Below are 16,677 nucleotides of genomic sequence, written 5' to 3' on the forward strand. Positions count from 1 at the left end.
CCCCCGCTCTGTGTTTTCCTCGTGCAAACTAGCAACCTCCCCGTGGTGGAATAGGTCCTTGGGAGACAGATCAGGGGAGGGGGAGGGATAGAGCTGAGTGCGGGGGATGGAGCTGTGTACAGAGCTGTCTACGTCCTTTCTCTCCCCCTGCTGTGTCTTCTGAGCTCCGTCCATCCTCCGGGAGGGGAGATAAGGGGGCTCACACCGACATTAAAGAAAAATAAGGGGGAAGTCTGTCTGTCCCTGCTCGCCCGATACAGGGCTAAATCTATAAACAATTCACCTGCCCGGCGCCCAAAACCACTTGTCCCGGGCGTCGGGCTATAGGATTTCCACATATGATCACATATTACCACATTACCTATATTCTTATATTGGCTTCTTCACAGAAAACTGAGCAGGACTTAAAGAACCTGAAATTGCTGAAAAGTGACAAGTCAATGGGCACCAGTATATATATTATATAACATTTGTACCTTTTAAATAATACTGCATTTGAAGCAGCCTCATGCCATTTCATTTTACAAGTATACCATTCTAGTCAATATATAAAATGATAAATACACATATTCCAGGTACATACCACCCATAGGAGCTTACCAATCTCTGCTTTTCTTCCATTCTGTTGCTTATAAGATATGAATTTCCATTCGTTTTCTCTGTTAAATATTAAGAAGTTCTCTTATTCTACACCTCTTTCTTAGTGTCGGGTTAGTTATCTATTGTGGGCTGATGCTAAGCAGCCTAGGCCAAGAATATCAAGCAGCCCAAGCATTTAATTCTGGGAAACTGAATAATGAAAATATGTCTTATTTTTCTGTGCCACTCTGATTCTTTCCTATTATTCTGACTTTTGTGAATCAATATTAGTAGGCTCTGGTTAGACCTTATTGCTTGTTCTGCTGTATGCAGTATTACTGCATATGTTGGTCATTGATTCCCACTGTAAAAACAGAACCTCAGAAGACATATACAATAATGTTAACATATTAAAGCATTTCTGTCATTTAAATGTCCCACATGTCAAAAGTTTACTTTCATAAATGATCATAATTCAGGGAAATCTCAATTCACATCTGTTATCTATTACATTAAAAAAGTTATCCCAAGATTAAAAGTTATCTGATTTTTACCTGATCAGCAAGGGTCCATCCAACTGGACCCCCCAGATTATGAGGACAAGGGGTTTCTTGTCCACAGAGTGAATGGAGTGGCATCATACATGCTTGTCCTTTAACCCGCTTCCACATTCATTTGCTATAAAACTGCTGAAGACATCCGAGTTCACAGCTGAGTTATCGTCAAAAGTCTCATAGAGAGTAAATGGAGCAGTGGTTGAACCACCGTTGCTTCAATCACTCAGTAGATAAGGGATCCCCACTCTTGTGTTTCCAAGCAGTTAGATCCTCACCGAGCCGATACTTATCACCTATACTATTGATAAGTGATACATTTGATGTTGGGATAAACCCTTTTAACAATGGATTAGTGTATGTTATCACTTTTATATACAAGGAAACCAACTGGGACCCATATTGATCCTAGGAATGAAAGGGTCACAGCTTATCCATTTTTAAGGGCTTAGGGTGACTTGTGAGGCTGAAATGTGTCATTCATTAACTGCATGATTTATCTGAAAAAGTGGGCACATATTGGCTGTCGCATCTTGGCCACATGAAGCCAACTGCCCAAATAAATACACCATTTAAATGATAAAAATAAGAGATACTCACCTACCTCGATCCCCCGCAGAAGCTGTTTCAATGTCTCCAGATCACCACTACGCCCTGCTTCTGATGAAGTTTTATTTGTGCACAAAATGCCTGCTCAGCCAATCGCTGGCAGAGACAGGTCACCGCTGCAGTTCCTGCACAATGTATCATCATAAGCAGGGAGTAGCAGGGACAAAAAATATGTTAGAACAGAAGCTGTGGGGGATCAGGCCAGGTGAGTATGCCTTCTTTAAAAATTTTAAAGCATCCCACCTGCTTTTTAAAGAAATTCCTTTTCTTGGAAAACCCCCTTTATTAAGGACAGAATCTAGTTTGTTGGTATGTCTATGGCGAAACCTTCAGCCTTTGGTGTTTTAGGAAATATATGGCTTCAATTAATTCCAAACTCTTGTTAGTCTACAGTAGTATCATATAGCAAGAACACCATTAACAGTCCCTATTTATGTAACATATTCATTGATGAGCTAAGTGACAGCAACATATATAGGAACAGTCTAAGTGTTTCTCAAGCGTGGTCCTCAAGTACCCCCAACAGGTCATGTTTTCAGGGTTTCCTTAGTTTTTCACAGGTTATATAGTTATGGTCAGTGAATTAGGCATCACCAATTATATCACCTGTGAAAGACTAAGGAAATCCTGAAAACATGACCTGTTGGGGGTGCTTGAGGACCAAGCTTGAGAAACACTGGTCTAAGATATATATATATATATATATATATATATATATATATATATATATATATATATATATAAATATATATATATATATATATATATATAGAACAACAATGGCGCAGCACTCAAAAATTGTAAACAAAAATATATGGACTACCATACATATTCAGGTTTTGTTGTAACGGGTTAAAAAACAATACAACAATTCAAATGAATCCTATTATGCTGCATTAACTTCTCTTTGTGTAGAGTATTGTAGCTGTTCCAATGTGACCTCTGGTGACTCTGTGTGTAGGGTCGTGATTGTCACATCATTTTTCTCACATTAAACCTTGGATCTCTGTGCTGAGAACTGAGCTTGCTCCCGTTTCACTGGTACTCATGCATATTTATTTGTAACAATACACTCTCAGCTTTTAAGTAGATACTGTAATTCAAGCAGACAAGAGGACATGGGTTCAGCACCATTCCACCCTCTACTAAGCAGTAATTTGGGGTGAAGAAATATTGTTTCCTGCGTATATTATTAGGAATAAATGGAGCTTAAAATGAATGTGTGCAGATCCAGTGTAATGAGATAGGGCGATGGCCTTTATACACCAGGGGGTTGAGTGCTCGATTTCACACACTAAGCAAAGTCCACAGTCAATAAGCATGACATTTTTCTTTTTCTTTTTTTTTTACACATCCGGTAGTGCTTGCAGGTATTTCTATAATGTAAACACTGAATATTAACTACAACAGTATTTTACTGTTGTAAATATACAAGTTTAGTGTAGATTTACTGTACAGGTTACACATATAAAATGTTTACCTCTCAGGTTGAGCAACTTTATGATTACTTTTTTTATTTACTTGTACAGATACAGTCTGTATTAGTATGCTTTCACAGTATATAGGAAATATTCATCCATATTAGTTTTACTGCATAAAAACTGCACCCAAACAGTACATGTAAAAGCACGAATATACACAGTAGACAACACCACATGCTCCTGAACATGCCTTGTAACTGTACTAGATTTTCAGTAATAACCTTGGAAAAGCTTATACCTTCAGAATACAGAGCAAGAAACAATTTTATACAGCATACATGTTACCCCACCCCCTATTTATTTTGGGCTGCCTTTGACCCCAGGAGGGGCTTTGGTTGTATTATGAGGTCTGTATTTATGTTGGAGGCTGATTAGTGGACTCTACTTGTTTTGGTCTGGCCTGGGGTTTGTATTTTTTATTGTGTGTTGTCTTCTTGTTATATATTGTTAACTTGTTATTTGTTTTAGGTCTTTTTTTTTTTTGAATAGGGGAGGGGCAGTTCTTGTGCAAGGACTATATTTATTTTAAAGTTTGTTCTGGAGTCTGTAGTAAATTTGAGGTCTGTAGTTATTTTATAGTTTAATCTGAGGTTTGTAGTAATCCTGCTTTCGGGTCTGTATTAGTTTAGGAAGTATTATTTGGGGTCCTTTGAGGTGTAGTCTGTGGTCTGTATTTTGGGGTCTAGTCTTATATCTGTAGTTGTTCTGCTATTTGAGTCTAAATACATTTTGGGATCTGATCTGGGGTCAATATTTATTGTGGGTGTGATAAAGGGGTTATGTGGAATTTTTGGGATTAGGTTTGTGGTGTTTGGGTCTCATGACTTATGTAGATGGGTGAGCATGTTAAAAACTGTCGCCTAACACACATTCTGTGGCTCGAAGTCTCCATGATGTAGCTACTGAAGAATTTATAGTTATGATATGTGTGAGATAGTCCATGTGTGTGTAGTGTCCCTGCTAGTAGTAGTAAGCAAAGTGTCACCTTCTGGAAGGGAGTCAAGGCTTAACCTCTTTGCTGCCCCTCTTATCAGTTTAGTGTAGCAAGGTAGAGCAGTGGAGAGGAGTGTAGTCTGGCAGTCAGCTAGAGCAGTGGTTCTCAACCTGGGGTACTTATCAGTTCTCCAAGGAGTACTTGAAAAACAATCAGTAATGGCAGCCACAGACACTTGTTACTGGTCTGGACCACTATGAAAGAAATGGTAGGCTGACTTAACTGCACCGCGGAGCAGGAGGACAGCAAAGGGGAAGCGTGGGCACTGGGCTGCTGTGGGCAGTAACTACCATCAGCTTTGTTGCTCCACTGCCCCTGCAGACCGGGGACCTACTGCTATGAGCGATAGTAATAGGTCTCCAGACCAGAGGAGCAGTTGAGCACCAAAGCAGGACATTATGGTGGCCTACAACTATATATGGGGGCAGTTTGGGGGCCTACAGTTATATTTGGGAACACAGAAGGGGCCTAACAACTTTATGGGGATGCAAAGCGGGTATTATTACTGTGTGTGACAAACATGGGGAGTTTGTAAATAGGTGGCTTTTGTACTGCAGAAAGGAGCCTAAAATGTTTGTTTGGCTGGTTCTGTGGAGAAGTCTTGTATGGGGGAAATCTTAATGGCGGTCTATGCCAGATAGTGAAGAAAACAAAACAACGCCAGTTAGAGAAGGCGTCACCTGTAAATCGGGGACTGGGGAGATAGGGAGAGGAACAGGGGGCCTGTTATAGAGGAAAGTAAAGCATATGAATTATACTTATTATAATAATTATTACAAAACATCTCTAATATGGAGGTACATTTTTTTTTTGGAATGGGCTGTGAAGGGGTACTCAGGCAAAAGGTTAAGAACCACTGAGCTAGAACAGTCTGTGAAGTCAGACAGTGATCAACCTGTAAGGAAGATATAGACTGGGCATCTCACAGCCTGTGACTAGCCCTCCAGCCTGGCCTAGCAGTCTTGGCAGGTCACATTGGTGTATATTTGTGGAAGTTCAGTATCCCACAGCTGGGAACTGCAATACAAGAATTTGTGCACCCCAAAATTGCACATGAGAGAAATTACCACTTGATGATTTTTACCACACCAAGGGTATTGTGTCTGGAGAAGCTGATTTCTGAAACATTGAGAGAGAATCTGAGAACTGGTAAACCCTGCTTTAACCCAGCACAACCAATGTTGGGAATTACATGTTAAGACTGTGTGCTGGCATCTTTTATGGAAAGTGTTCTGCTACATACTACTAAGTTAGGAAACCAATAAATAATACCACATTACTAGTGTGAAAATAAAAAAACACTATACACAGACCAATATCACCAATAACACCACTATACAATGGACAAATAATTCTGTCACTCATAACCATTATCATTACCACCACATACAAAGGGTCTCCAAATGTAAAAAAAAAAAATCTACACCTTTAGTGATTGGAATCGCATGTGGTAAATTCTGTACATTGGAGATGATTTGGAAATACACACCCCTGACTATATAAGGTCTCACGGCTGATAATACATAGATAAAAAACCAAGCCATGAGGCGGAAATAACTGCATGTAAAGCTCAGAGGCAGGAAATTTCCTAAGAGCACAGTGAGGAAGTTTTAAACAACCAAGATTCTTCATAGAGCTGGCTGCCCCACCAAACTATGTAATTAGAGGAAAAGAGAAACAAGGTGATCAAGAACCCAATAGTTACTCTGGTTAGGCCCCAAAGATTCTATGTGCAGATGGAAAAACTTCCAGTAGGTCAACCATCACTGATGCACTCTACCAATACGGGCTTAAAGGGGTACTCCGCTGCTCAGTGTTTGGAACAAACTGTTGATGGCGCCGTGAGCTCGTGACATCATAGCCCCACCCCCTCATGATGTTACGCCCGCGCCCCTTTAATGCAAGTCTAAGGGAGGGGGCGTGATGGGGCGGGGCTATGATGTCACGAGCTCCCAGTGCCAGCTCCAGCGTTCAGAACAGTTTGTTCCAAACGCTGAGCAGGGGAGTACCCCTTTAATGGCAGAGTGGCCAGAAAGAAGCCTCTTCTCAGTTAAAGTTTCCCTGTCATTTTAAAAATACTTTTATCGGTCAGTGTCTCAAGGATGAATTAACAACCAATCCCCTTGGAGGAACCCCCTATGGAGAGAAAATCCGAAACTAAAGACCCACCTCTAATTTTATTATTTCTATTAAAATATAGGTAACACCCTGAACAACAAATAAAAGAAGTGTTAAAATAATCAGATGGGTGCAAAGGTATTAATGCCCACTAGATGGTGCTATTGTTCAACTTCAAGGATGAGACCCCCACCAATCATGAGAACAAGTAGGGATTAGCCCTCAGTAGCCTGCTTTATCCCCTTGCTTTCAGCAATCTTTGTCTCACTGACCCATAGACCTATAGTGGAGGAGCAAGTCAAAGATCGCTGCGAGCTGGGGTGTACCAAGTGCTTATTCCCACTCATCCTCCTGATCGATGGGTGTCTCAGCACTGAGACCCTGACTGATAAAAACTTTTGACATATCTCTGTGACACATTAAAAGACACATGCAATAAATAACCTCAGACTGTGAAAAACAAGATCATAAGATAATGGTATGATGAAACTAAGATTGAACTTTTTGGCCTAAATTCTAAATTTCATATCTGGAAGAAACCATGCACTGCTCATCACCTGCTCAATACTAATTCTACAATGAAGTATGGTGGTTGTACCGCCATGTTGTTGGGGTGTTTTTCAGCAGCTGGCAAATGGATACTGGTCAGGGTTTAGGGAAAGCTAAATGGTGCAAAGTAAAGTGATATTCTTAATGAAAACCTAATGTAGAGTGCTTTGGACCTCAGAGTGGGCGGAAGACTCACCTCCTAACAAAACAATGGGGGAGATATATCAAAACCTGTGCAAAGGAAAAGTTGGCCATAGCAACCAATCAGAGCGCTTCTTTCATTTTGCAGAGGCCTTGTTAAAAATGAAAGAAGTGAGCTTATTGGTTGCTATGGGAAACTGGGAAACTTTTCCTCTGGACAGGTTTTGATAAATTTCCCCCAATGACTCTCAGCACACAGCCAAGAAAACACATGAGTGGTCTTAGGAACAACTCTGTGAATATGTTTAAGTGGCCCAGCCTGACAGTATGGATGGTCCAGAAAACTGTTTTCCACTGACGCTCCCCATCCAACTTGACAGAGCTTGAGAGGATCTGCAGAGAAGGATGGCAGGAAATCCCTAAATCCAGATGTGCAAACCCTGATATCATCATACCCAAGAGGAGGCTGTAATCGATGCCAAAGGTGACTGGGAAATACTACCATACTGATACTGAAAATCCATAACCATATAGGGATGACCCCGGCTCTACACAGGGGCTACACACCATATAAAGTGATTTTGTGGTAGCCCTTGGGGGGTGTATGGTAGTGGGGGTGTTGTTTCGGTAGATAAGGGGTTAAGGTTAACCCTATAGTTTGTGACGCCAGGCTGAGGGCTAGTATGCTGAGGTAATTCTCCGGCCTATCGCCGCCCTTCCCAGTAACGATAGGTGCATGCATAAAATGATAGTTGAACTTGAACTTGGATAACTTTTACTTAAATCCTTGCAGTACATCCAATGAACAGTAACAGTCTCAGGAATACAGTCTCTATATAGTTCAATGACTGACAGTTGTTGCGGACCTTGACTTCTCATATAATCTGAGAATTTTGGGTAATTTGCGAAGATCCGTCCGGATTTATGGGATAGATAAGGTCCGGTGATCTTGCAGAGTGCTTAGGGATTGATACACTCATGATTCTCAATAGATCAGCTGTTGACGCAAGACTCGGGCCTAACTCACTGCGGAAGACAGCTGCGCAGATCCTGCTCGTTTGACAGCCAGGGAACAAGAGAGAGAGAGAGAGTAATGGCCGCCTCTCCCTTATATGGGCAGGGCCGTTTTTTACTGGTCCAAGCAACTATCACTCACTGTCACAGGGAGTGATGGGTGAAATACGTCACAGGGGCCTCCAAAGGTCCTGAAGCCTAAAAACCATAGAGTCTACCCGATCACGTGACCCGCAGGTCCTGCCACACTCCGTACAGGTAATTAACCATTTATATACATTTGTACAATCATTTTTATATAAATCCTAAATAACTGCTAGATAAGTAATACCTAGATGAGAGGTGACAAGGGATGGACTAGATACGAAGAACCCGACGTCCTAGGGACTCTGGCTATGGGGACTTCTACACAGGTACGGTATAGGATGCGGTACCGGGACACCACAAACCCCCTTACTTAAGATAAGTTGACCTCAACGCCTGTCCCCTAAGGCAGAGGGACTAGGACTAGAACAGGATGATCTATGAATTTGCTATACATCCTAAGTAAACATTGAACACATTTACATTCTCTGATACTCTTATTAGTATCTGGCCTAGACAATAGAAATCTATCTAGACATGAATGCTATCTAGACATAAAGGCTATCTAGACATTGAGGAAGCTATCTAACCTTTAGTTTCTAGCTTCTAAAACATTTTATTAAACTTACTATACAATTAGGTAGCTAACTGACATCTAGTTACTAGCTCCTAAGACATTTTTAATAGCTCTCTACACATTTTACGAGGCTAACTAGACATTAGTACAGCTCTATTTACCTTTAGCATCAAGCTGACTAGACATTTTTATTATCTCACACATTTTTATTCTTTTGCCAACAATGAGTTACCTGTTAGTACACATAAGGTATACTGGCTAGCCGGAAGCTAGGTCACAGTAAGGTTGGCTGCCAGGGTCTATCGGCTACACGCTACTTAACCCTAGAGCACTTCACATAACCTACCTGGGTTTCTTTAAGAATTACGTGTTTCATTTGTTAGCTCACAAGAGCACCTACTGGCCAGGTAGAGCATCTCACACACCCAAAGAAAGAGAAGAAGAAGTGTACCTAACAGTGGCAGGAATTGGGTATCAATATGCTACAATTCCTAAGTGTTACTTAAATGAGATATTTATTTTGGTGTATGTACTAGAAATTGAGGTAGTACATTTAAGCCAGTTAGTTAAGGTACTATGTGTGCAAGTACTATTTTAAGGGTAATCTTCCCTATCATTTCTGTTGAGACAGGTGCTAGAGATTGGCGACAGCAATAATACTACCCACGGAGGAGCCGGGGTGTCACCTGTTAAGTCACCTACTAAACACCTTTAGCATTATATACATTTGTATGTACAAGAATCATTTACATTTTTAGTGTTTATTGTACACGTGCATTACACTGACATTTTTCGTGTACAGCTCTGACTCACTTTTTATGTACATAGACATTAGACTATCTTTCTATGTACAACCCTTACCTATTTTTTTTATGTACACAGACACGAGGATACCTTCCTGTGTACAAGAACCATATACATATTTACTATACAGACTTACACAATTATGAACACTCCAACATGGTTCAGGCGCATTCACCTGATAAGTGCAACATTTAGCATAAGAGTTCTTATGAAGCTGCTGGTATATACATAAAACAGACGTGTAAGGATCAGCAGTCCACCTATACTAGGAGTCCAATCAAAGGGAAATATACAAAGGGGCATGTAAGGATCATCAGTCCACCTACACTAAGAGTTCATGGAAGGGAAAGGTAAACACGGCCTTAACCACAACTCAGCCGGGTACAGTCCTTAATGAATCTCCTACTGGCTAGGAGTCTCTTGACTTAATAGTCAGGCATAAGCTTAGTAGTTACGTTGCTGAACTTTGAACTGGAACAATCTTAGCACAGTCCTGCTAGGCACAATTCTTGAACTTGGCTGCTGCAAAACAAAAGTGGTTAACACAAGAAACAATAGGACATTACTTTAGAGTCTCTTTAGAGAATATTCTTCTTTACTCTTCTAGTGCCTCTCTAGGTTCCTCTGTATCTGGCAACATCAGGGGCAGGATTGGAATTAACATAGCGTTGCCACACCACATTGGTGAGGATGGAGTGGTGGAAAGCAGCATTAGTTGGGGACACAGGCTTTCTAGCTGGGATCAAAGTGGGGCAATAGGGCTTGAGTACCATCTCCAAACTAGGATGGACCCATGACTCTTTCGTTGGTACCCTGGAAGCAGGCAAACTCTCCATGTCAGAAGAGGGCCTTGGTACATACGTTGGTACCTGTGCAGGAGGCAAACTCTCATTGCTCCGAGAGGGCCTAGGTACGTGCGTTGGTACCTCTGGAACAGACAAACTCTCATTGCTCCGAGAGGGTCTAGGTACGGTCTTTGGTGCCCGCAATTTGGGCTTACATTCCTGAACTTGAGCAGGACTTGACTCTCGACGGTATGTAGAAGATGAAGAACTTGACTCTTTGCTGTATGTAGAAGATGATGAACTTGACTCTTTGCTGTACATAGAAGATGATGAACTTGACTGTTGAGGCTCCTCCTCCTTGGGTACGCTGGTGGAGGCTTTAGGAGCAGACCTTTTCGGCCTCAAGTTGAAGGGATCGGACTCCCAATCAGTTGACGGAAAATATTTGAAGGGAAGCTATGTTGGGACTGTTGGTCTGGTGACCGCTGCAGCCCATTCTCCATGAAGGCTCTGGACGGGGGTGTACTCTACAATTTCACCCACCTCCAAGGTGTAGAAATTCTTATGGAGATATGGCCTTTGCACTGCTCGCTGGTTTATGAGGATGGTCTGCCCAGTGTGGCAGTCAAGGAGTGTCCCATAACCTCTGACCTTGTCGAACTTGGCCACAGTTGCTCTTCTTCTTTCTAATGGCTCCTCCCCTTTTCGGGGGTGATCCCATTTACGAATGTACAATGCCTCCATTTCTTTGGTGTTTCCTTGAACACCGTACGTTCTTTTCATGGGGCAAATGCACGTGTTTGGGGGCATAGAGTTCTTTGTGTCGGGCCTTTAGCTTTTCCATCAATTCGGCCAGCTCGGCTTCTTGACGGGCCCTTTCTTTTTCTGCAGTTGGGATTGGTGGGAGTGGCTTCCCAGGTAATGGTTGAAGTATTCTGTGCATGTACTCGATCAGCTCCGGCTCATCCCTGAACACCCATTGCAGCAATTTTGGTGAGCACGGTCGTGCACTTGGCAAGCTTGATCGAGGTATGACCTCAGGGCTGGAAGAGGAAGAATAGGCCGCCTCTGGGGGGGTACTCACTGCAGACTCCTCCGATGGGATCTCGGCCCACGAGCCCCAGGTTCTGTGGTGAGGGGACAATCTCACCGGTGATGCACCTCCAGGCAGTGGCGGATCCAGGGGGGGGGGGCAACGGGGCAATTGCCCCCCCCCCCCAAGATTGCTGCCCCCCGCTCTCTAGCATGGTGGAGCCGAAGCTGTAAGCTCCGGCTCCACCATTCACTAAACTTACACACACGCTGTGAGTACACAGCGTGTGTGCTGCGGGGATGAGATCCACTAAAGGCCGGCGCGATGATGTCACATCATCGCGCCGGCGCCTGGAGGACCCGTCCCCGCGGCCTGCATAGTGTAAGTAAGGTTATGCTCAGGGCCCAGGGTTTAGGGAAACAGGATATGCGCCACTGTTAGGAGGAGGAGGGGTCAGAGAAAAGGGAATATTTAATGAGGGTCTGCAGCGCAAAGCACAGGGGGCATTCTATGTGAAGAGCACATGACAGGGGGGCCCCCTGTCCTGTGCCCTTCACATATAATGCCCCCTGTGCTGTGCCCCTCACATAATGCCCCCTGTGCTGTGCCACACATATAAATTATATGTGTGGGGCACACAGCACAGGGGGCATTATATGTGTGGGGCACAGCACAGGGGGGCATTATATGATATTATGCCCCCCCTGTCCTGTGCCCCTCACATATAATGCCCCCTGTTCTGTGCCCCACACTTATAATGCCCCCTGTCCTGTGCCCTTCACATATAATGTCCCCTGTGCTGTGCCCCTCACATAATGCCCCCTGTGCTGTGCCACACATATAAATTATATGTGTGGGGCACACAGCACAGGGGGCATTATATGTGTGAGGCACAGCACAGGGGGGCATTATATGATATAATGCCCCCCTGTCCTATGCCCCTAACATATAATGTCCCATGTGCTGTGCCCCTCACATAATGCCCCCTGTGCTGTGCCACACATATAAATTATATGTGTGGGGCACAGCACAGGGGGGCATTATATGATATAATGCCCCCCTGTCCTGTGCCCCTCACATATAATGTCCCCTGTGCTGTGCCCCTCACATGCCCCCTGTGCTGTGCCACACATATAAATTATATGTGTGGGGCACAGGGGGCATTATATGTGTGGGGCACAGCACAGGGGGGCATTATATGATATAATGCCCCCCCCCTGTCCTGTGCCCCTCACATATAATGCCCCCTGTGCTGTGCCCTTCACATATAATGCCCCTATCATGCGCCCCTCACATATAATGCCCCCTGTGCTGTGCCCCTCACATATAATGTTCCTGTCATGTGCTCCAAACATATAATGCCCCCTGTGCTGTGCCCCTCACATATAATGCCCCCTGAGGGGACTGGACATGGGGCTTTATATGTGAAGGGCACAGCACAGGGGGCATTATATGTGAGGGGCGCATGATGGGGGCATTATATGTGAGGGGCACAGCACAGGGGGCATTATATGTGCGAGACGCATGATGGGGGCTTTATATATGAGGGGCGCATGATGGAGGCATTATATGTGAGGGGCAAAGAATGGGGGCATTATATGGGAAGGGCACAGCACAGGGGGCATTAAATGTGTGGGGCACATGACAGGAGCATTATATGTGAAGGGCACAGCACAGAGGGCATTATTATGTGGGGGGAACAGGACGGGTCATAATTATTATATGTAGGGGCACAAGATGGGGCATTATTACTATATGTGAAGGCACAGAGTGTTTTGCCTTTCAGAAGTATAGTGTATATTATGAGGAATTTCTGGGGTGGTACGTTTTTTAGGGGCCACAATACATTACGGTATTTTACTCAGGGGGTGCACTGCACAGCAAGTTATATTCAGAGAATGCACTGTGTGGTAGTATTAGATTTAGAGGGCACAGTGTGTGTTAGTATTATATTCAGTGGGTACAGTGTGTGATAGTATTATATTTAGAGGGTGCAGTGTGTGAAAGTATTATATTTAGAGGGTGCAGTGTGTGGTAGTATTATATTCAGAGAGTACAGTGTGTGGTAGTATTATATTTAGAGGGCACAGTGTGTGATAGTATTATATTCAGAGGGTGCAGTGTGTGATAGTATTATATTCAGAGGGTACAGTGTATGGCGGTATTATATTCAGAGGGTACAGTGTGTTGTATATTCAGGAGGTACAGTGTGTCAGAATTATATTCAGAGGGTGTGTGCCAGTATTATATTCAAAGAATACAGTGTTTGGTAGTATTATAATAATTATTGTTTTCATATAGAGGATCAGAATGCGTGTCACGATTCGGCTAGCTGGTTGTGGATCCTCTGTGTCAGCGAGGGATTGGCGTGGACCGTGCCGGTGGACCGGTTCTAAGATGCTACTGGTATTCACCAGAGCCCGCCGCAAAGCGGGATGGTCTTGCTGCGGCGGTAGCAACCAGGTCGTATCCACTGGCAACGGCTCAACCTCGCTGACTGCTGAGAAGGCGTGGGACAGAAGGACTTGGCAGAGGCAAGGTCAGACGTAGCAGAAGGTCGGGGCAGGCGGCAAGGTTCGTAGTCAATATGGATAGCAGGAGATCTGGAAACACAGGCTTTGGACAACACTAAACGCTTTCACTGGCACAAGGCAACAAGATCCGGCAAGGAAGTGCAGGGGAAGTGAGGTAATATAGCCAGGGAGCAGGTGGAAGCCAATCATGCTAATTGGGCCAGGCACCAATCATTGGTGCACTGGCCCTTTAAGTCTCAGAGAGCTGGCGCGCGCGCGCCCTAGAGAGCGGAGCCGCGCGCGCCAGCACATGACAGCCGGGGACCGGGACGGGTAAGTGACTTGGGATGCGATTCGCGAGCGGGTGCGTCCCGCTATGCGAATCGCATCCCCGCCAGCAATGTCAGTGCAGCGCTCCCGGTCAGCGGGTCTGACCGGGGCGCTGCAGAGAGAGAGGCGCTGTGAGCGCTCCGGGGAGGAGCAGGGACCCGGAGCGCTCGGCGTAACAATGCGCTGACATAGTGAGGAGACGTCTGGGCATCAAGTTCTGCAGAGAGAAGCTTTAGCTGGAACAAATCCTGGCGGTATGTACCAGCTGAATTAGATAAGGAAAGACTATAGAGAAGACGTCACCTGTAATCACTGATATCATTGTGTATTCTCCTCACTATAGAGAAGACGTCACCTGTAATCACTGATCTCTATAGTGAGGAGAATACACAATGATATCAGTGATTACAGGTGACGTCTTCTCTATAGTGAGGAGAATACACAATGATATCAGTGATTACAGGTGACGTCTTCTCTATAGTGAGGAGAATACACAATGATATCAGTGACTACAGGTGACATCTTCTCTATAGTGAGGAGAATACACAATGATATCAGTGACTACAGGTGACATCTTCTCTATAGTGAGGATAATACACAATGATAGCAGTGATTACAGGTGACGTCTTCTCTATAGTGAGGAGAATACACAATGATATCAGTGACTACAGGTGACGTCTTCTCTATAGTGAGGAGAATACACAATGATATCAGTGATTACAGGTGACGTCTTCTCTATAGTGAGGAGAATACACAATGATAAGACGTCACCTGTAGTCACTGATATCACTGTGTATTCTCCTCACTATAGAGGAGACGTCACCTGTAATCACTGATATCATTGTGTATTCTCCTCACTATAGAAAAGAGGTCATCTGGAGTCGCTGATATCATTCTGTATTCTCCTCACTATGTCCCATCAGAGCTGTAGTCACTTGTAAGTTCTGCAGTTATGATGGGTGAAACAACAACTCCCAGCATCCCCTTACCACTGGTTAGGTCATACTGGGAGCTGTAGTTTTAAATGGTAAAAACTTCTTTAGCACTTTCCCATTCTGTGGCAATTGATATATTTGATTATTATTCTGACATATGAGCACTGCCTAAGAGTCTTAAACAAGGTTAGAACTGTATGATACATTTAATAATATTGTAAGTTCCGTAATCTTATTTTCTGTCTGCCAACACAAAATGCTCTAATAGTGCCCCTCCCGAGACTCGACTCTGGATCCGCCCCTGCCTCCAGGTGTCCCTGTGCTCTCCGCTGGAGGTGTCTCTGGCCAATCATCATCATCATCAGGCAGTGGGGGAAGATTGCAGGCCCCCTCTTTGTCTAATGACAACCGCTGCAGACGGTCAGCAAGTTCTTGGAAAAGTCGGGCTGCGACTGCCACAACTTTCTGCTTTTCCGGCGCCATTTTGCCAACTTCACTACGTGGAACGCTGCTCTCCGCCATGTCTGTACTCTCCGGCTCTCCATGCAGACTGAAGAGGTCGCTGTGCGTGGCGTCTTTTATAGTGGGCTTCTCCAAAATCGCGCAGGGCAGGAAGGACATTATCGGTGCAGCCCCAACTTCTGGTCCCTCCGGAGACAACTCCTGTATCTCTGAGTTCCCTTTCAGCTGCGACACTGCAACTTGGTGGCCACGCCCAGAGGCGGGGCGTGGCGCAGCACGGGCTTTCTTTGCGCGCTTTTCTGGCAGCATTTCGGCTCCGCCTGTGCCGACCGGACCAGAGAATGGCAGCATGAACTCATTGCGCAGTTTACACATTTCAGTTGTAGATAAATCTTTGCCTCCCCCCTTACTTTTCTCATGGCCCCCTTGTATGGTGCACCACGGACACCGCTCCCGTACACAGCAACACGGTTTACAGCACATGAATAAAGTTCTTTTCCTGGGGGGGAGTACACTTTCACTAGTGGCGACTGTAGTAGGCACACACCCGAATCCTGTTCGTGCAACGCCAAAAAGGCTTTGTGGTAGCCCTTGGGGGGTGTATGGTAGTGGGGGTGTTGTTTCGGTAGATGAGGGGTTAAGGTTAACCCTATAGTCCGTGAAGCCAGGCTGAGGGCTAGTATGCTGAGGTAATTCTCCGGCCTATCGCCGCCCTTCCCAGTAACGATAGGTGCATGCATAAAATGACTGAAGGTCCACAAGGTAGTTGAACTTGAACTTGGATAACTTTACTTAAATGCTTGCAGTACATCCAATGAACAGTAACAGTCTCAGGAATACAGTCTCTATATAGTTCAATATAGTTGTTGCGGACCTTGACTTCTGATATAGTCTGAGAATTTAGGGTAATTTGTGAAGATCTGTCCGGATTTAGGGGATAGATAAGGTCCGGTGATCTTGCAGAGTGCTTAGGGATTGATACACTCACGATTCTGAATAGATCAGCCGTTGCCGCAAGGCTCGGGCCTAACTCACTGCGGAAGACAGCTGCGCAGATCCTGCTCGTTTGACAGCCCGGGAACAAGAGAGAGAGTAATGGTCGCCACTCCCTTATA

General features: G+C 44.5%; 1 protein-coding gene across 2 annotated transcripts in view; it reads right to left on the reverse strand.

Moving 5' to 3' along the window:
- SLC2A11 (solute carrier family 2 member 11) overlaps positions 1-16,677 on the reverse strand; it is a 116,452-nt gene that overhangs the window by 68,559 nt on the left and 31,216 nt on the right. The window contains exon 1 of one of the 2 annotated variants that reach the window (XM_056531451.1): positions 601-609. The exons of the other annotated variant lie outside the window; for it this stretch is intronic. The gene's annotated coding sequence lies outside the window, so the exon portion shown is untranslated. Of the gene's footprint in view, positions 1-600; positions 610-16,677 lie in introns of those variants that run through there. 2 annotated transcript variants of the gene reach the window in all.

Source organism: Hyla sarda, chromosome 1 (assembly GCF_029499605.1).
Source record: "Hyla sarda isolate aHylSar1 chromosome 1, aHylSar1.hap1, whole genome shotgun sequence".
In the NCBI taxonomy this organism is placed as follows: domain Eukaryota; kingdom Metazoa; phylum Chordata; class Amphibia; order Anura; family Hylidae; genus Hyla; species Hyla sarda.